The 21,610-nt window shown below is 44.3% G+C and overlaps 1 pseudogene; it reads left to right on the plus strand.

Moving 5' to 3' along the window:
• The first annotated feature begins 1,176 nt into the window (after positions 1-1,176).
• LOC119358481 overlaps positions 1,177-21,610 on the plus strand; it is a 43,384-nt pseudogene continuing 22,950 nt past the window's right edge.

Below are 21,610 nucleotides of genomic sequence, written 5' to 3' on the forward strand. Positions count from 1 at the left end.
AAGAAAGATAATGAAATTTTTTAAAAGAAACTTGCTCACAACTTCATTCTAGACTTGCACTTTTTATAGTATGCAAACAATAATCATTAATAGTGTTTTCACACATATTGCATAGTATATATGTGAATATAGTTACACTCACCCAACATCCTAAAAATACCCATAAAATAATAATAGAAACCAACTAACAAAGAAAAAAAACAGAAAAAATAAAAATAGAGGAAACAAAAGGAGAGAAATGATGGCTGGATCGCAGTTAATGGGCTTTGGCCCAGTAGCAAATTGACTGACCTAACCTATGGGGTCAGTCGATACAAGCCCAATACAATAAATAGCACAGTCCAGAAAAAAAACAGCATGAATCTCCAAGCAAAAAATCAAAGGCCAAAAAATTGACTAACCCAAATTCAAAATTCAGGCAACTTGCAAGTAGCTAAAGTGGCGAGCAACGCGTGCATGCTGGGAAGTTGAAAGTCTGGTTTTCCCGGGGGATGCGAAGAATTGGGGAGGACGAGAAATGGTGGGCGTCAGTTTTTCATCTGCTCGATCACGTGCACGTGATTTGCATCTAATGGTTGTGGAATCGTTCAGTGCTGTTGTAAAAGAAAAACAGTTGTTCAGAAATTACAATTTTTATTTAACAATTGCCTTTAGTTGAATAATGATTAGAATATTCAAAATAAGCAAATAATACAAACAAAAACGATATTGATATGGAAGATTCTAATAACATTCAATTGGAAAAATAGGGATGTTTCATTATGTTTACGATGCTATGTACTTCCTGTGAATTTTTATAATGGATCTGGTTTTTTTTCAAAACAATACGAATGTATAAAAACCGGCGGAGCAAAGCGAACTCCCACACGCAGATCAAACCTGAATTTGGCGCAACTCCCATTGTTATCAATCCGCATCTTCAAATCGCATCCGTCTTTTTTCTTTTCTTTTGATGGACTGTCTGTCCGGATCAGTGACAGGGCGAGAAAATATCAACAGGGAGCTACGAGGCGCCGTAATCCCGCAACTAGTGACTAACAGGTGATGCCGGGAGAAGTGTTGTGGAGGAAAATGGAGGCAGCAAATTTTAAAGCTAAGCTGTCGCCGGCCCACACGAGTGCCCGTCAGCCAAGAGGAAAAAAAATCAGCCGAGAGCAAGGACAGAGAGGCAGACAGATGGCGGACACGGAGGCGCCCTTCCTGCGGCCCGCCGAGGGCGACGGCGACGAGGCTGCGCCGCTGGCCGGCGTCTCCGACTTCCACGGCCGCCCGGTCAGCCGCGCCGTCTTTGGCGGCTGGCGCTCCGCTCTCTTCGTCGTCGGTACGCACGCGCTCTTCCGTAGTTGGTTCGTTTAACTGCACTAGTAGAAAAAGGGGTTTTTGTCCCGGTTGGTAAGGCCCTTTAGTCCCGGTTTTTAAACCGAGACTAAAGGGTCGGTACTAATGCTTCTCCCCTTTAGTTCCCGCTCTTAGAGCATCTCCAGCCGCGTCTTCAGAAAGGCTTCTCCAGACGTTTTTTTTTGCGTCGGCGCCGAAAAATTGGCCCAGTCGCGTTCCCAGGAGCCCGATTTTCGCCGGCTTGGGCCGAAAACAGCGTCGGTGGACCCAGGCCGATCCCGGCGTGCTGGGGGGCGCCAGAACTATTTTGGCGCGAAACAGCCGCGGGCCCGCCGCGTCAGGGACATGGCTCTCTTCTCGCCCCTTCGTCGTCCTCATCGCCTCGTTTTCCGCGGCGAATCAATGCCAAAGCTGCCGTGCTGTCGCGCCGGTCAGCCTGTGCCATTGATGTCTCACGGGCGGCGCAGTGAAGACCGGATGACGCGCGTCCCTCGCCCTCCCTCGCCCGCCACGCGTACTAACGGCGGCTCGCGCACGGGCGGCGCCTCGGCCTATATAAGACGCGCCCCAGCGCACTCGGCGACTCGCACTCTCTCGCCGTCGTCGTTCCTCCCTCTCCTCTCTCTCGTCGTCTCCAGTTCATCACACCCATGGCCGAGCGCTTCCCAGGCGACGGCGCGGCGGCGAACGGCTTCAGCCGCCGCCATCTTCACGAGAACGAGGCTCGCCTCCTTTTTGAGGCCGAGTACCCGGTTCCACCGGACATGCGGGTGCCCGGGGCGTGGAGGATCAGCGCCGGCGGCGTGCCGGTGCCCCCGGTACCCACCGGCGCGGCGCGGCGTGCGGAGATCGCACGCATCCGCTCGTCCCTGCCGCGTGCGGCGAGGGGCCACGGTACGTCCCCGACAGCCCGCTCTGGGAGCCTTATTTCCGCCGCCGTCACGCCGAATAGCTCGAGGCCACCAACGGCGTCGAGCCCTCCGGCAGGCTCAACGCCGTCGGCCGACGTCGGTGGTGGGGCGTGCCCGGGCGCACGTTGGAGGCCGTCCTCGAGTACATCGAGGGCGGCAACACGTCGCGCCTCGAGTACCCCCGCTCCCCCGTCCTTCCCACGCCGCCGGGGAAGCTCCTGGACCCCAAGGCGCATGGAGACCGGGGGGTCCTCCTCCTCGTCCGGCGGCTCCCCCTGCCTCCACCTCCGCCCCGTCAAGCCGGAGCCCCAGGGCACGCCTGTCAGCGCGCGCACCCGCAGCTCCGGCGTCCGCATCGGCGACAACGCCTCCCCCACCGGCCGCTTCGTCCTCGTCGAGCCCAAGCCGGAGCCCGGCCTCCCCGCGGAGTACGAGGAGATAGTCCGGCGTGGCTTCTCCGATGAGGACGCCCTGCGGTGGGCGCGGGACGACTACCTCCGCAACGAGATGGTCCAGCAGCGCCGGGCCTTGGAGGAGATCGCCGCCCGCAAGCGTGGGCGCGAGGACGAGCACGGCGTCGTGGTCCTCGACAGCGACGACGACGCCGCCGCCCCCCGGACCGTCCAACCCGTTGCGCCAACCGGGGGAGGGATGCAGCAGGGACGGCGGAGGCGTCGGCGGGGGCGACGACGACGACGACGACGGCGGTGACTACACGCGGTTCTACAGCCTCCTCGGCATGTAGAACCGCGTGGGCGGGCGGCGAGGGAGACGGCGGGGGTAGCCCGCGGTAGTTTTTCTTTTTTTGTAAAATATGTTTAAATTTGAACGAACTCGAACGTGTTTGCGTTGTGTTTGCGCCGAATTTAAACATTTTAAAAACCCATGGGGGGCCGCGACTGGGGGGCATCACACCCCCAATGCGCGGTTTAGCGCCGGTGCGCCCTCAGGGGGCGATTTTTTGCCCCTCCTGGGGGGCCAACGGCTGGAGATGCCCTTACACGAACCGGGACTAAAGGGCGCGACCATGTGGAGCTCCACCTTTAGTCCCGGTTGGTAACACCAACCGGGACTAAAGGAAATTTTATGATTTTTTTGAATTTTTTTTGAATTTTGTTTGAATTTTTTTTATTTTCAAATTTCTGAACTATTTTAACCTCTAGTGTGTAATCACCACCTCTCATAACTGCTCAATTTATCCTCTAATCACCCCTCATCATTCCAAATCATCTAACTTCCCGAACGGTCACCCATCCTCCCACTCCCCCAGCCTGAGCATGCTTAACTTCCGGGTTCTATTCTTTCTCGTTTCCAAGTTTGCACTTGTTATTTTCCTGACAATAGTAAGATGTCAATCCTATTAACCTTCATGAATTTTGCTTGAGCATGAAGTGACACATTTCACTGTTTGAGTTTGAAACTATTGTTTTAAAAAATAATAATTATTTAGTAACACTAATATTTCTTGAATAATTAGTTTGACCATTGTTTGACCACAGTTTGACCAGATTTGACCAAAATTCAAAATAACTGAAATAATTATTTAGTAACACTAATATTCTAGAATAATTAGTTTGACCAGATTTGACTAGTAATTTTTTCAATTTTTTCCACTCTAGATCTTAAAAGCCCCGTAACTTTTTTTCGGTTAGTTTTTTGAAGATTTTGAAAATGTTTAACGGGGTTCCCGGTTCCCCCTGTTAAATTCGGATGTAACTTTTCGAGTAGATGATTTTTCATATAAAAAACTTTAACTGGGACTAATGCCTTAGCCGCACGAACCGGGATAAATGCTCACATTAGTCCCGGTTCTTGACTGAACCGGGACTAATGTGAAAACTGCCCTGGACCAAAGCCCTGTTTTCTACTAGTGCTGCCATCTCTCCGACTCATGGCTGGGGTGATACCGCTCCATCATCCTCTACGTCCTGGTAACTAAATCGTTCTCCACCTTCCCCGTTCTGTTTTTACACCATCACCATGTTCATACGGCTGTTAGATGGTTCTAAGAACAACTCAGTAAATCATCATTTTTTTCACTGTTTCGCTGCATCATCATTGGCACGTGGTTGTGAGACAAGAAAATATCTATTCGTCGGCATGCCAACGCTAGCTGGAATGGAAGATGTGCAATCAACCAACCAAGTAATGCTAGCTTATTAGGTCCACCTCAAAGAATCGTAGCTGATGTCCGACTTTGAACCATGTAGTACGGTATTATTGTACCCAAGTTATTAATCGATTAACACTTGTCTTTTTCATCGCTTGACCATGTCTGAAATTGACATTTTTCTTCTAGCTAATAATTGGTGGAATTTTGCTCATGGTTTTCCAAATTACCATATTATTTAAGCACATCTACTTCTGGGTGCTGAAAAGGGGTAATTTTTGGATTGGATTTCACAGGGGGAGATGTAGTGAGGTCTTTTATTGTTCTTTTCATTCATGCAAACGCAACATGCTCTCACATCCCTTAACATGGTCAAATATCATAGTACTCCCTCTGTAACTTAATATAAGACGTTCTTTTGACACTATAATAGTGTCAAGAACATCTTATTTTTAGTTACGGAACTCATGATTTTCTTCAAGGACTTGGCTGTAATTTTTTATTCTTGTATAAAAGTTTTTGTCGTAGTTGTTTTTAATATACGGCCTTTGGCCATTTTTGTAAAAGAAAACCTATGCTTTTGATTTGCCTACATATTAGAGTAAATCGTGATGGAGACCATATATGTGTTATATATCGCATGTTTTACTGAACTTCAGGTTATTCACCACGTTGCAATAGTCAGTAGATCATGATTTTATATCTTCAAATCATGATGTCAACCAGGTTCAATTATGTAGGACTTTCTTTAAGTTTGTCTCTCGACATTAAGGGAGTCCAAAAATGATTTTAAAGAATTTCTTGGCCGTAGAAAATTTCTCCTAGTTTTGATTTGTCCTTTTCATGATTAAAAGTTAAGAAACACTAACCAAGTAAAAACTCTGTGCATCCATGCAAGGATACGGCATGATCACCGTAGCGGCTATTCTCTCGGCGCAACGCTCGTCACCGGCCGGCGACATCCATTCTTCTTCTGGCCCTTCGTCGCTACAGGCGGCCTTCTTCTATTCCTCGCTCCACCTCATCGCCCTCGCACAAGGCGCCGACAAGCCGTGCGCCTTGGCCTTCGCGGCAGACCAGTTTGACCCCCGAGTACCCCAAGGAGCGCGCATCCCGTAGCTCCCTCTTCAACTAGTGGCACTAGTAGAAAACAGAGCTTTGGTTCGAGCCTGGCCAGCCCATTAGTCCTGGTTCAGTCATGAACCGGGACCCATGGGGGCATACATCCCGGTTCGTGAGCCCAGGGGGGCGGCCGGGGCCTCGTGGGCATTGGTCCCGGTTCGTCTGGACCCATTTGTCCCGGTTCCTGGCACGAACCGGGAACAAATGGACTCGCCCCTGACCCACATACATTGGTCCCGGTTCATGGCTAGAACCGGGACAGAAGGTGGAGATTTAGTCCCAGTTCCAGCCATGAACCGGGACAAATGAGCTGCCTATCACTACAAGAAATATGTCAACTAGTGACCTTCTGTTAGTGATCCTGGAAGAATTGGTCATAGATCTATGACCATTTGAGACCAATTGGTCAAAAGCTGTTCGGGGGGCTCCAAACCCTAAACCATTGCGACCATTTTGGTTAGAAAGGTCATAATTTCCTTACATGAAATGGTCATAAAGCAAACAGCGCCAGTGCGCTGCCTTATTTCTAGTTGTTAACGACCATTATAGATGGTCATACCCTTGTAAGTTGTGGTGGGTTGCGATGACTAGGCTCCATCTCATCAGTTTCGCCTATGTGTCATGTCCATGTGTCAATTTTTACCCTAGGTTGTGAAGCAACCTATATTTCTGTTATTCCAAAAATTCCAAAAAAATTCTCATAAATTTTTTGGATCATATCTTCATCAAATATGTCAAAAACCTTCCTTGCCTAGTTCAAAAATAATTCAACAATATTCATTTTCCTATTCTGTTCAGAGTAGCACTTTGTGAAGGAAGTACCACTTTGGCATGTCCAAATAGTATCCATTTTCTACAGTGCTTTCCTATGCCCAAATAACCATCCTCCACCAAATGCCAGCTCAATCCATTCATTATTTTGAGCCCAGCTTCAACATTCATATTTATGTCCAGTGTGGTACTTTGCAAAGCAAGTACCACCTAGGCTCCTCCTTTTAAGCTGAAAATTTGTGAAGACGGTCTTCTTAGTAACTGATCATCCTCAGCCAAACTCATGCCCATTAGCCATGTACATTTCCCGTACTGCTAATCAAACACCTGGCTGCTAATTCATGTTTGAGCATCGATCGGTCTCCTCGTGAGAATCTTATGTTGTAATTTTCTTCCAAGCACCTACCTGGGGAGTGCCCAACCCACTAGACATGCCTAGGCCACCCAGAACAGATGGCAACGCCACGGTCACGCGGTGACCACGCGGCGGGCATGCGAGTTTACGCGCTCTAGAGTTGGGGCCCTCGGCCACCGCCCAAACCTCGACGTACTGCCACCAAACCATGTATTTATGATTAAATAGGTACTTATGTAACTATAAATGATTTTTGGAAAAAATAAATAGCAAACTATGAGGCAGGTGTAGTTCAAATTTGACCCGCTTCCAACTAAATCGGCGGAAAATTGTCTTTTTCATGAGAGGTGGATCAAAACTTTTTACACCCAACCATTTTGTCAATTGTGCATTAAATATGTCCTAGTATTTTAAAAAATTGATTTGGTCCAATTTTGCAACAATTATTTGGTAGGTCCTTCACAAAAAAACTCATTTTAGGCACACAGAAAATGGAAAATGGATTTTTCGTCCAAAGAAAATGAAAACTTCCTTAGGTAACATTGTTTGCCATTCCAATATGCACCCTTGTGCACAATATGAGATTATTTGAACAAACTATGCCATGAATGTGGCCATAAGATTGATCATTTGGCTCGAAAGCCATTGATCTCCACAAGTGATAGCTCGTTTCTGAGAACACTTTTTAAAAATAATTGCCGTATTACAAGTTTGTTATTTTTCCTGGGAACTTGGCCACATATAATGACACAATGCGAAGGTTTCCCAATTTTTTCATTTTTTTGAATTTTTTATGCCCGTTTCAAAATGTGGTCAAAACGGCGGGAATGACCGTTCCTAGCTAGTGGTTGAATCTTGGATTTTTTTGTGTTTCTCTGATTAAATAGATACTTATGTACCTATAAATGAATTTTGGATAAAATAAATAGCTAACTATGAGGCAGCTGCAGTTCTAATTTGACCCGCTTCCACCTGAATTGGCGGAAATTTGTCTTTTTCACGAGAGGTAGATCAAAACTTTCTGCACCCCACCATTTTGTCATTTATGCATTAAATATATCCTAGTATTTTAGTAAATTGATTTGGTCCAATTTTGCAACAATTATTTGGGAGGTCCTTCACAAAAAAACCTCCTTTTGGGCACTCGGAAAATGGAAAATTGATTTTTAGTCCAAAGAAAATGAAAAATTTCTTAGGCAACATTGTTTGCCATTCCAATATGCACCCTTGTGCACAATATGATATCATTTGAACAAACTATGCCATGAATGTGGCCATAAGATTGATCATTTGGCTTGAAAGCCATTGATCTCCACACGTGATAGCTCGTTTCTGAAAACACTTTTTTAAAATAATTGCCGTATTACAAGTTTGTTATTTTTCTTGGGAACTTGGCCACATATAATGACACAAATGCGAAGGTTTCCCAATTTTTTTTATTTTCTTTGAATTTTTTATGCCCGTCTCAAAATGAGGTCAGAATGGCGGGAATGACCGTTCCTAGCAAGTGGTTGAATCTTGGAATTTTTTTGTGTTTGTCTAATTAAATAGATACTTATGTACCTGGAAATGATTTTTGGAAAAAATAAATAGCAAACTATGAGGCAGTTGCAGTTCAAATTAGAACCGGTTCCAGCTGAATCGACGGAAATTTGTCTTTTTCACGAGAGGTGGATCAAAACTTTTTACACCCAACCATTTTGTCAATTGTGCATTAAATATGTCCTAGTATTTTGGAAAATTGATTTGGTCCAATTTTGCAATTATTTGGGAGGTCCTTCACAAAAAAACCACCTTTTGGGCACTCGGAAAATGGAAAATGGATTTTTCGTCCAAAGAAAATGAAAACTTCCTTAGGCAACATTGTTTTCCATTCCAATATGCACCCTTGTGCATAATATGAGATCATTTGAACAAACTATGCCATGAATGTGGCCATAAGATTAATCATTTGGTTCTAAAGCCATTGATCTCCACACGTGATAGCTCGTTTCTGAGAGAACTTTTTTAAAATAATTGACGTATTACAAGTTTGTTATTTTTCCTGGGAACTTGACTACATATAATGACACAATGCGAAGGTTTCCCAATTTTTTGATTTTTTCTGAATTTTTTATGCCCGTTTCAAAATGTGGTCACAACAGCGGGAATGACCGTTCCTTGCTAATGGTTGAATCTTGGAATTTTTTGGTGTTTCTCTGATTAAATAGATACTTATGTACCTAGAAATGATTTTTGGAAAAAATAAATAGCAAACTATGTGGCAGATGCAGTTCAAATTTGACCCGCTTCCAACTGAATCGGCAGAAATTTGTCTTTTTCATGAGAGGTGCATCGAAACTTTTGACACCTAACCATTTGGTCAATTGTGCATTATATATGGCCTAGTATTTTAGAAAATTGATCTGGTACAATTTTGCAACATATATATGGTAAGTCCTTCACAAAAAAACTTATTTTGGGCACTCAAAAAATGGAAATTTGTTTTTTCATACAGAAGAAATAAAAACTCCCTTTGTCAATGTTGTTTGCTATTCTAAGATGTAAAATTGTGCAAAATATGACATCATTTGAACAAATATTTGATAGGTCTTTCACAAAAGAACACATTTTGAGCATTGAAAAATGAAATGAAAAATTTGTATGTATCAATCATGACCAATTTATATGGTCAAAAAATCTTCAAATTATTTGGTGCGCTCTGATTGCTCCATAGGCATATCACGCGGATCATGCATCAACCACCGTCGGATGCTTCTGGATCCAACGGCTGCCCTCACCCCCTCACCCTCTCACCCAAACCCTAACTTCCCCGATCCACTCTCCCTCTCTCGTCCCACAGCCGCCACCCTCGCTCCTCCTCCGTCTCAATCTTTCGATCCCCAACCACCCAGCCGCTGCCGCCATCCTCCGTCCTCTCCCCCAACCCCGCTCGCCGACAACCGCTCCCCTCCCCTTCTCTCCCACGACCGCGGTCAGATTCACGCTCGTCCCTTCCAGATCGCAGCCGCCACCTCCTACCTTCCAGATCGCGGCCACACCAACCCTCATCGCCCTTTCCCCAAACACTACCTTCGCGAAGCTTCCATGAACTTCGCGCTCGCCGACCGCCCCTCCCCCGCGCAATCTGGCTCCAGGGACGACGGCAGCACCTACTCGCGCCTCCTCCACGCGGAGCTCTTCAGGGGCGACGCCTCCCCCGGCGGCGACAGGCAGGCTCCAACAACCTCTTCCGCTTCAAGATGGACTGCTCCTCCGCACCCTTCTCCCCCTTCACCGAGAAGCTGGACTACGCTAGCGATGCCGGCTCCCCCACCCCCAAGAAGGCACCCCGCAAGGTCCCCAAGATGCCCCACAAGGTTCGATCCGCCCGCCCGCCCATTCCCGCAAACACCACGCGCGCACCGAATTCTTTGATCTCCGATCTACTACTAACTGGTGTGTGGTCGTCGCCGGCGTGCAGGTGCTGGACGCGTCGTCCCTGCAGGACGACTTCTACCTGAACCTCGTCGACTGGTCCTCGCAGAACATGCTCGACGTCGGCCTCGGCACCTACGTCTACCTCTGGTCCGCATCCAGCAGCAAGGTGCGTTGCTTTCTTTCTTTCTTTCTTGCATCTTCTTGTTGCATCCATGGATCACGCTCAGGTCAGATTGCTAATGGCACCGTCGTCCAGGTCACCAAGCTGTGCGATCTAGGGCCGACGGACAGCATCTGCGTCGTGCACTGGATGCGCAAGGGCTCCTACCTCGCCGTCGGCACCAGCCTTGGAGACGTCCAGGTTTGATCTTCAACCGATGCACATTGCAACAAAATCTCACAATGTAGTCCATATTCGTCAAAGGATTCAGAACTGTTTGGTTCACGACTTATCAAAATTGATATCACTGATGCACATTGGAAGAAAATTTCATAGCACACAAGATTAGAGAACTGAAAGCTGTTAGTGTGTGATTGTTAAAAGATAAGTACCAATGTTTAAGGGGTGTAGTCCACTAATAAGTTTCACATACTATCATGTGCGATGCGTCGAAATAAGAACCATAAATGAGGTATTGATCTGCTGCATTAAACACTGGTGTACAAGCAGTAATAAGTTTCCCATACTACCTTTTGCAGGTTAGAGTATGACACGATTGGCACTAGTGTAAAAGCAGTTGTTGTTCATCTGGGAGCAGCACTTGTAAAGGTGAGTAACTAGTCGTTGATTCTTAGCACCATGATTGACATGCCCAAACAATCCACCATTCATTGGTCTGTCATTGCTTGAGAAACTTTTTAGTTGTTTGATCAATGTGCTCTTGCCAACTACTTAACTTATACAATTAATATGTTCTTTGGAGTGACCACTCAACTAGTCTTTTTACTTTATCTAAAATCCATGTACCAGTTTTGAGAGCAAACTGGTTGCCGAGGGTTGTATGCCATTCAGCAGGATTTTTTTGTCTTCAAAATTCCATGAGTTATTAAAAGGTTGTAAATGGCATCTCAATTTTTCATGGTTTGTACTAGTTATCTTCCCTGTTATGCAGTTCAGTTTGTCCAAAAATCACAGTACAAGTTGAAGCTTGTCATCCTGATATTGTCAGCTTAGCCTGTTTGTTATTCTTGTCACGGATGCAATACTTCGATTTATTTCCAGCTGCAATTTAACCTTATATTGACTACCATTGATCTATTGGACATGTTTGGGGTTTCAGGCTGGGCTTTTGCTGATTCAGTCCTGCACTGGCTGGCACCTCTCTAGATCGGGGCACGAGGGCTTGAATTTATTTGGGAGTACATATTCCAAGGACTTGAAGCAAATGCCAATCTTGTAATGCTACTATATAGTGTGAAAAATATAATGTCAGGTTCCTTGTTTATATTACCCTAATTTCAGAAGATTTAATTTTGTACTTCTGCAGGTGATGACCCTCTCCCTTGCTGCATTAGGATCCTTCATGTGGCCGAGGAAGAACAAACCTAGGACTTTAATTCCAATAATTTATGCATGTGCTCTGCTTCTGGCATCAATGCCATCTATCACCAGGTAATCCCGTTTCTATAATGCTGCAGTAATCCTCAAAAAGAATAATTGTCATGCTCCAAAATATGTTGATGTTCTTATACTGCTAGATGTTGGCAAATTGTGTCAATCTATGTACATTGGCTTTATTCCTACCTCCTACACTTGCTCAATACGGATCTAAGAAAAATATATCCATCCACAAACATTTCTGCTATATCACTTTTGACCTACTGTCATTCTTGTCAAAAATTTCACTACATTCCCATCATGTTAACTCGGTGCATCTCTCCTATCCATGGAATATCCTTAGTTACAAGTCAGTTTTATTTGCTTCAAGTATATTTCTAGTAGTACATCACAACACAGAGTTGTTTTTTTGTTTTACTGTATCACATACACCTCTAAGATCATTGATGTGAGATTTTCACTGTTTGTTAATACTAGTAGATCACAATACAGAGCTGTTTATTTGTTTTACTGTATGGAAGGCTGATTTGATTTGATTCACATTTGACATCTCTGTCTACACTTCCAGACTATTTTTGACTTAAGTATGTCGGCTTTAGAGTTTCTGCAGAACTCTGAAGTAGATATTGTCAATCTTGTGTGCCAGCAACATATTTCATATAGCTGCCTCGATTTCACAACATGGGCTTTCTTTTGAAATTTCTTTGACTACGTAGTGTAGATAAATAAATACTCTTAGTAGACTGGATTTGAGACATTCTAGTTTATTTGGTAGACGAAATTCAGTTTAGATTCTGAATTTGTTGAATATGTGACAATTCCTTCATTCTCAAGTGCAATAGATCCTTTGTGGTAGTAAGAATTCATATTATTGTGATGTCTACTCCTGTTTAAGTTTTTCATTCTCATTGTTCTGACTGGTTACCATTTTGGTTTGCAGAAAGGTACCAAGAGGGTGCATTTTGTCAGGAACTTGACTAGGGAGGTCGCTGGGTTTGCTCCGTATGAGAAGCTTATCACTGAGCTTCTCCATCTCCCTCTCGTCTTCCTTTGCTCGCTATTGCTGCTCCGAATTATACATGTTGGCAAAAATATGTCCCTGTTTCGTCAGTACTATGCACTGCTATATTTATGTGGTTGTCTTGTGTGCATCTTATTTTGAAACCAAGTGAGACACCTCCATCCCCTACATCTTGGCGATCCCTCTAGTAGTGTATATTTGAGTTGCTCTCACTACCTCCTGCCCCAAGATTTGTAATTGCCTTTGTTGCCTGCTTATTTAATTAATTAAAACTGCATGTGTGCGTGTAAGTATGGCTGTGAGAACGAGATCAATGGTGCCTTCCACCAAACAGATTGAACTTTTAATGCTTGCTATGCATGCTTGTGTACCTATTACTTGTTTTTTTTATTATCCTTGATTATTATCAATTGTTGTATTGTAGACTTAAAATTGTGGTGGTTCCTCTTTTACGGAAGCTCAAGTGTGAAGTGTGAAGTCTAGAAGTGTGAAGCCGTGAAGTCCTACTGAGTGAACATTAGCATACTATAGCATATCTGTGCTGTAAAGATTGTAATATAGACTTATTTAGTGGTATATTTGATGAATTTATGTGTTCTTTGTTCTTTTTGAAATATTGATTATGTATGTGATTTGAAAACTTGTGAAATGGAAACTTAACAGTGGGGCCACTTACGAAAATAATCTGTCTAATTTGTACATTTCTGACATGTGGGACCTATTTGATAGATGAAATTGACAAGTGGGCCCCATCTGACTAGTGGGACCAGTTTGAATGTATAATGGCTGAAACTGGAAAAATAAATATACTATAAAAGGCCATGGCCCAGAAAATAAAAAGGCCAAATTGTTGGGCCAGTCACATGTAACCTAGCGAAAATTAACAGAAAAATAAATATTAAAAAGGCTGAATTGTTGGGCTCGGCCCATATAGACACCGAATCGGACCGGGCTGAATCTTGTCAATGACCTTTTCAATTGGTCGCAATTTTGCCATGTCAGATTGCCACATCGGATCCGACGTGGCCTGGGCAGACAGCCAGTGACCAAAACAAAAGGTCATGGGTTCAACGACCTTCTGTGAGAAGGTCGTTAATTTCAGTTTACGACTGCCAGCTTTTGACCTTCAGTTTTTGGTCACAAAAAGGTCGCAAATGAAAAACTACGACCTTTCAGCGGCCAATACTGAGGGTCACAAGTTGACATATTTCTTGTAGTGTATATATACCCCATCGCCGCAGCAGAGCACTCCATAGTGCTTTGTTTTTTCTGGCCGGCGAGGGGACGACATTTGGGTGCTCTAGCTCACCACCTATGCACATGAGGTGTTCGATGAAATGCCCGAGCCACACTAGTTAAGCTTTCTACTCTCGAAGCTCGACCTCCAAGCTCCATTTCCCTCGAGATTTACATAGGTTTAGCGGTCCGTCACGTCCCGTCCCCGTCTTCACCGCCGTCGATCGCCTGCGCCGATCTCGTCGCCGGCACCACCATGGTGAGCCTCTTGTTCTTATCTTCTTTCTAAAAGAAAAAATATTCTTACTTTAGATAGATACTTGTCTAATTTTCTTACTTTTATTATTGCTTGTTATTATATAGTGCGATGGTTCTGGTTTCCGCCCCTGTCGGCCCTCGTCCTGTCTATGATTCGGATGTGGTATACAGTATCTTTTTATAACTATTTGGTTCATTTATTGTTTATGACAATCATGCCGACCAATGTGACATAGATTTTATTTATGTAGGAGGTAGTTGAACTGGAAATTCCAACCGACCCTATTGTCGAGAGGTTAAATTTAGTTGAAGAAGAAAATAATTACTTGAAGGGAAAATTAAAAAATTTGAGGAGGAGAAGATGATATTGGACTTGCATGTTGCGGATGTCGTCGATGATCACAAGATCAAGATGGATGCAATGCGGTTGAAGATTAGAAAGATTAGAAAATATGCCATTCATACCGAGGCTTGGTATCATTATGCCATTGGATTAATTGTTACCTTGATTGTGATTATGATCACATTTGTTGTTGCATTGAAAGGTTTTACATAGTTCCATTGTATGGTTTAACTAGATGCTCTGGAGAGCTATATGTTCTTCAATTTGAACTATGTATGTACTTTGGTTTTAATGTGATGATGAACTACTATTGATTTGGTCACTTATCTATCCATGTGAACCTGTAATGGTTTTTGACACACATAATTATATATAATGCACGCAGATGAACCGGTAATGGATGTACAGTGACAGACACACATAATTATGTTTCTCGAAGTCGTTGAGGCTAACCCTCTCAACTTTTTAGCACATGCTATACAATGCCAACTTTCAACCTTTTCAGAGTTCATTTGAAATGCTTTTCAATTTTAGGGTCTTATAGCTCAAAATAATCAGTAAATGCATGAAAAATAACAAATGAAGTCAGAAAGGGTTGAAAATTGATGATGTGGCTTTGAATGGTGCATTTTGAACACAGGAAAAGTCTGGAGTTCAAATAAGTTCAAAAAAATGAAATCCCTTTGTAACAGACGAGTTTCCGTATGAAACCCTGATACTTCGAAAGAGATTGTCCATTTTGTACACGAAGTGCATCCATTTTTTGCCGTAACCCTCTCTACTTTCTTGCACATGCTATGTGGGTGAAATGATGATACCATGCTGATACGTCTCCAACGTATCTATAATTTTTGATTGCTCCATGCTATATTATCTACTGTTTTGGACTATATTGGGCTTTATTTTCCACTTTTATATTATTTTTGGGACTAACCTATTAATCGGAGGCCCAGCCAAGAATTGCCATTTTTTTTGCCTATTTCAGTGTTTCGGAGAAACAAAATATCAAATGGAGTCCAAACAGAATAAAATCTTCGGGAACGTGATTTTCTCACCGAACGTGATCCAGGGGACTTGGACCCTACTCCAAGGAGTCAAAGAGGCGGTCACAAGGGTGCCCCCCCCTAGGGCACGCCCCCTTGCCTCGTTGGCCCCTCGGTGCTCCACCGACATACTCCTTCCTCCTATATATACATACGTACCCCCAAACGATCAGAACGGGAGGCAAAAACCTAATTCCACCGCCGCAACTTTCTGTATCCACGAGATCCCATCTTCACTAGTAGAAAAAGGGTCAAACATGAAGCACATTAGTGTCGGTTTGAATTTGAGCTGGCACTAATGTGTATATTAGTGCCGGTTCCAATGGCTAGCCGGGCCGCTGTCATTAGTACCGGTTCGTGGCGAACCTTTAGCACCGGTTCGTGCCACGAACCGGTACTAAAGTGAGTGGTGGCAGGATGTTGTCAGTCCGGGGCCCCTCCAGCACCTTTAGTACCGGGTCGTATCACGAACCGGTACTAAAGGTCGTCCTACATAGACCCTTCGTCCCCCGAGCTCACTCTGTCCTTCCCCTTTCCCCTCTCCTCTTTCTGTTCTTTTCCCTCTTCCTCTCAAGCTCATCACACATTTTGCCCAAGATTTGAAGGCCCCCATCCATTCAAATGATCACAAAGGTTAGCAACTCTTTCCTTTCATCTCTCATTGCTAGATTAGCTCGTGCAATGCTTTATATAGTGATTGATTTTTGAGTTCAGTAATTTGGGAGGAATTATATATATGTGCTAGTATTTGATTTATATGCAATTTGAGGTCAAAAATAACACTTAGTTTTGCATATGTAGGTGTGGTTTACTTACTACCTTCTAAATCTCCGTCGTAACCACCGTCGATCGCTCGCAACGTCCCGTCGCCGACACCACCTTGTGGTGTGCCTCTTGTTCATGAAGTTTTATATAAAAAATGATGTTTGTGTGATTTGGATATATAGTTACTCATATAATTATCTTACCCATACGTTGTTTGTTATACATAGTGCCATGGTTTTGATATCCGTCCCCGTCGGCCCTTGTCCGGGTTATGATTCGGATGTGGTATATTCTCTTTTAAAACTATTCATTGCATTTCGTGTTTATGACAAATTATGCCCATTAAGTTGACATAGATATTTGTATGTAGGAGGTAGTTGAACCCGAAATTCCAACCGGCCCTATTGTCTAGAGGTTAAATTTAGTTGAAAGAGAAAACAAAGATTTGAAGGAAAAATTAAAAAGAATTGAGGGGGAGAAGATGGAATTGGAGTTGCATGTTGCCAATGTCGTCGATGATCACAAGATTAAGATGGAGAAAATGCGCTTGAAGATTAGAAAGATTAGAAATTATGCCATTCATAGTGAGGCTTGGAATCATTATGCTGTTGGATCAATGTTACCTTAGTTGCGATCTTGATCGCATTTGTTGTTGCATTTAAATTCTTTAGCTAGAGAGTTATTTGTTTGTTGCATTGAAGTGTTGTATGCTCTTTATGTATGAACTTTATGTATTGTATTAATTTGATGTTTTCGGTGCTGTGTATTGAAGATGAGCCGGCAATGGATGTACGATGACCGATGCTCTCTCGAGTTCATTAATGGCGTGCGTACTTTTCTGCTTGCGATTGAGGCAAACAAGCGAGCGGATGGTTTTATGCATTGTCCATGTGCTGGCTGTAAGAATGGTCGCAATTACTCTACGTCAAGAACCATTCACGTCCACCTATTTGAGTCCGGTTTCATGCCCCACTATAATGTTTGGACCAAGCATGGAGAAAGAGGGGTTATGATGGAAGACAATGAAGAAGAAGAGGACGACGACAACTATCCTGGCCATGGGTTCCCTGAATACGATGATACAACAATGAGGGAAGAAGCTGAGTCGGTAATGCAGGAAGAAGCTGAGCCGGCAATGCGGGAAGAAGCTGAAGAAGAGGCATCGGATGAGCCCGTTGATGATCTAGGTTGGGCCATTGCCGATGCAAAGAGAAACTGCGCAAGTGATTTGGAGAAGAAGAAGTTGCAGCGCATGTTAGAGGATCACAAAAAATTGTTGTACCCGAATTTCGAAGGTGAGAAGAAAAAGCTGGGCACCACACTGGAAGTGCTGCAATGGAAGGCAGAGAATGGTGTATCTGACAAGGGATTTGGAAAGTTGCTGGTAATGATAAAGGATATGCTTCCAAAGGACAACGAATTGCCCGAGAGTACGTACCAAGCAAAGAAGGCTGTCTGCCCTCTAGGGTTAGAGGTGCAGAAGATACATGCATGCCCTAATGATTGCATCCTCTACCATGGTGAGTACGAGGATTTGAACGCTTGCCCGGTATGCGGTGCATTGCGCTATAAGATCAGTCGCGATGACCCTGGTGATGTCGAGGGCGAGCGCCCCAGGAAGAAGATTCCTGCCAAGGTGATGTGGTATGCTCCTATAATACCACGGTTGAAACATTTGTTCCAAAACAAAGAGCATGCCAAGGCTATGCGATGGCACAAAGAAGACCGTAAGAAAGACGAAAAGTTGAGAGTACCCGCTGACGGGTCGCAGTGGAGAAAAATCGAAAGAAAGTACGGGAAGGAGTTTGCAGATGACGCAAGGAACATATGGTTTGGTCTAAGCGCGGATGGCATTAATTCTTTTGGGGAGCAGAGCAGCAACCATAGCACCTGGCCTGTGACTCTATGTTTGTATAACCTTCCTCCTTGGTTGTGCATGAAGCGGAAGTTCATTATGATGCCAGTGCTCATCCAAGGCCCTAAGCAACCCGGCAACGACATTGATGTGTACCTAACGCCATTAGTTGAAGAACTCTTACAACTGTGGAATGGAACAGGTGTACGCGCGTGGTATGAGCACATGGGGGAAGAATTTGACCTAAAGGTGTTGATGTTCAGGACCATCAATGTTGGCCTGCTCTCAGTAACCTTTCAGGACAGACAAACAAGGGATACCGCGCATGCACGCACTATTTGCACGATACCGACAGTATATATTTGGCTAATTGTAAGAAGAATGTGTACCTTAGACATCATCGATTTCTTCCGAGCGGGCATCCCGTAAGAAAGAAAGGCAAGCATTTCAAAGGTGAGGCGGATCACCGGACGAAGCCTCGCCACCGTACTGGTGCTGATGTAGATGATATGGTCAAGGATTTGAAGGTGGTCTTTGGAAAGGGTCCTGGTGGACAACCTGTTCCGAATGACGCTGACGGACGCGCACCCATGTGGAAGAAGAAATCTATATTTTGGGACCTGCCCTATTGGAAAGACCTAGAGGTCCGCTCCGCAATCGACGTGATGCACGTGACGAAGAATCTTTGTGTGACCCTGCTTGGCTTCTTGGGCGTGTATGGGAAGACAAAAGATACACCTGAGGCACGGGAGGACCAACAACGTATGCACGGAAAAGACGGCATACATCAGGGTCATGCAAGCTACGCTCTTACCAAAGAAGAGAAGGAAATCTTCTTTGAATGCCTGCTTAGTATTAAGGTACCGTCTGGCTTCTCGTCGAATATAAAGGGAATAATAAACATGGAGAGAAAAAGTTCCAGAACCTAAAGTCTCATGACTGCCACGTGATTATGATGCAACTGCTTCCGGTTGCATTGAGGGGGCTTCTACCGGAAAACGTTCGATTAGCCATTGTGAAGCTATGTGCATTTCTCAATGCAATCTCTCAGAAGGTAATCGATCCAGAAATCATACCAAGGTTAGAGAATGATTTGGTGCAATGTCTTGTCAGTTTCGAGTTGGTGTTCCCACCATCCTTCTTCAACATCATGACGCACGTCCTAGTTCACCTATGCGAAGAGATTAACGTTTTGGGTCCTGTATTTCTACACAATATGTTCCCCTTTGAGAGGTTCATGGGAGTCTTCAAGAAATATATTCATAACCGTGCTAGGCCAGAAGGAAGCATCTCCAAGGGCCATGAAAATGAGGAGGTCATTGAGTTTTGTATTGACTTTATTCCTGACCTTAAGCCGATTGGTGTTCCTGAATCGCGACATAAGGGCAGACTGGATGGAAAAGGCATGCTAGGAGGGGAACAAATAATATGTATGGACGGACATTCTCTCACTGAAGCACACTACACAGTTCTATAGAATTCCGCCTTGGTGGCTCCGTATATGGATGAACACAAGAATTTTCTACGCTCCAAACACCCGGAGCGGTCTGATGACTGGATTACACGTGAACAAACCAGGAGTTTCGCCAGCTGGTTGCAGACACGTACCATGCATGACACCTCTATTGAAGATGACATGTACTTGCTGTCCCAGTTACCATCTTCGAATATAATGACTTTCAAAGGGTACGAGATAAATGGTAATACATTTTACACGATCGCCCAAGATAAGAAGAGCACCAACCAAAACAGTGGTGTCCGCTTTGATGCAGAAACCAAGACATGAAAGGAAACATATTATGGTTATATACAGGACATATGGGAACATGACTATCGACGTGGTTTGAAGGTCCCTTTGTTTCGGTGCAAATGGGTCAATATGACACGAGGCAGCGTAACGGAAGACCCGCAGTACGGAATGACAACAGTGGATCTCAAAAATCTTGTGTATGCAGACGAACCATTCGTCCTAGCCAATGATCTAGCACAGGTTTTCTATGTGAAGGACATGTCTACCAAGCCAAGAAAAAGAAAAGATAAGGAAGCGAATGCATCGTACGATGAGCCAAAGCGGCACATAGTTCTTTCTGGGAAGAGAAACATCGTGGGGGTGGATGACAAGATAGACATGTCAGAACATTATGAAAAGTTTGATGAAATTGCTCCATTCACAGTGAATATTGATCCGAGCATCCCGTTAAATGATGAAGATTTTCCATGGTTACGGCGCAAAGGGACACACGCGAAGAAAAAGTTTCACACCCAAAGATCTGGGATGTGATCGGCTTCACTATCATCACTTTCTTCTATGTTTCACACCCAGGAGGGGATCTCTGTAATAGTTAGGGTAGTTATGTGTTTTGGCATTTGAAACGCGAAGAAATTTTATGTGCAAATAAATTCCTTCATGCCTTTACTGATTTTTTAAGCTAAATGACCCTGAAATTGAAAAGCATTTCAAATGAACTCAGAAAAGTTTGAAAGTTGGCATGGTATCATAATTTCACCCACATAGCATGTGCAAAAAAGTAGAGAGGGTTACCGTAAAAACTGGATGCACTTTGTGTACTAAATGGACAATCTCTTTCGAAGTATCAGGGTTTTGGATGAAAACTCATCCGTTACAAAAGGCATTTCATTTTTTTAAATAACCTAAGCATTACCAACTTGAATATAATGATAAAACACACTAATATTAAACATAAGAAAAAAGAATCACTGCAAAATCTATTCTCAAAGTTAAGTTATTCACAAACTAGTGATTCACACAAATTTCAAATAAATCAAAATTTAAACTATTCAAATTTGTAAACTACCGGTACTAATAGAAAGTTTGTAATTTTTTGTACCTAAAGCAAAAATATTCACAAAGAAACTCTAAATACAGCAAAAAAACAACTCAAACAAAAAACAAATAAAGCAAAAAAAATAAGAAAAAAAAGCCCACCTACTGCGCCACAGCGGCCTGCATACAACTAGAAACCCAACCTGTTGTTGGGCCAGGATGCAGGCCCACAAAGGCCCAGTAGGCCCACAGGGCAGCACAGAACATTTAGGCCCAGTAGGCCTGCTTTGGAGAGGAGCTCGAGGGAGCTACCGCACTGGGGCTTATAAACCAGTGCGGACGCCCCTCGGCTAGCGAGGTGGGACTAAACATTTCGCACCGCACTTGCGCCAGCGCACCCCCTTTAGTACCGGTGGTGGCTCAAACCGATACTAAAGGGGGGTCTTTAGTACCGGTTGGAGCCACCACCCGGTACTAAAGGGGTGCGGTTCCCGCCGCTTGGCCTCGCCAAAACAGGCCTTTAGTACCGGTTGATGGCTCCAACCGGTACTAAAGGTCCATCCTATATAACTAAACACTTCAAAAATTTCAGTATCTCATTTGCTTCTTCTCCTCTGCCCCGTCGCCCGCCGCCCCCGTCTCCATATCCCTCGTCGCCGCCCCGTCCCCGTCGTCGCCGCCCCGTCGTCCTCGTCCCCGTCGTCACCGCCACGCCATCC

This window comes from Triticum dicoccoides, chromosome 2A (genome assembly GCF_002162155.2).
Source record: "Triticum dicoccoides isolate Atlit2015 ecotype Zavitan chromosome 2A, WEW_v2.0, whole genome shotgun sequence".
In the NCBI taxonomy this organism is placed as follows: Eukaryota; Viridiplantae; Streptophyta; class Magnoliopsida; order Poales; family Poaceae; genus Triticum; species Triticum dicoccoides.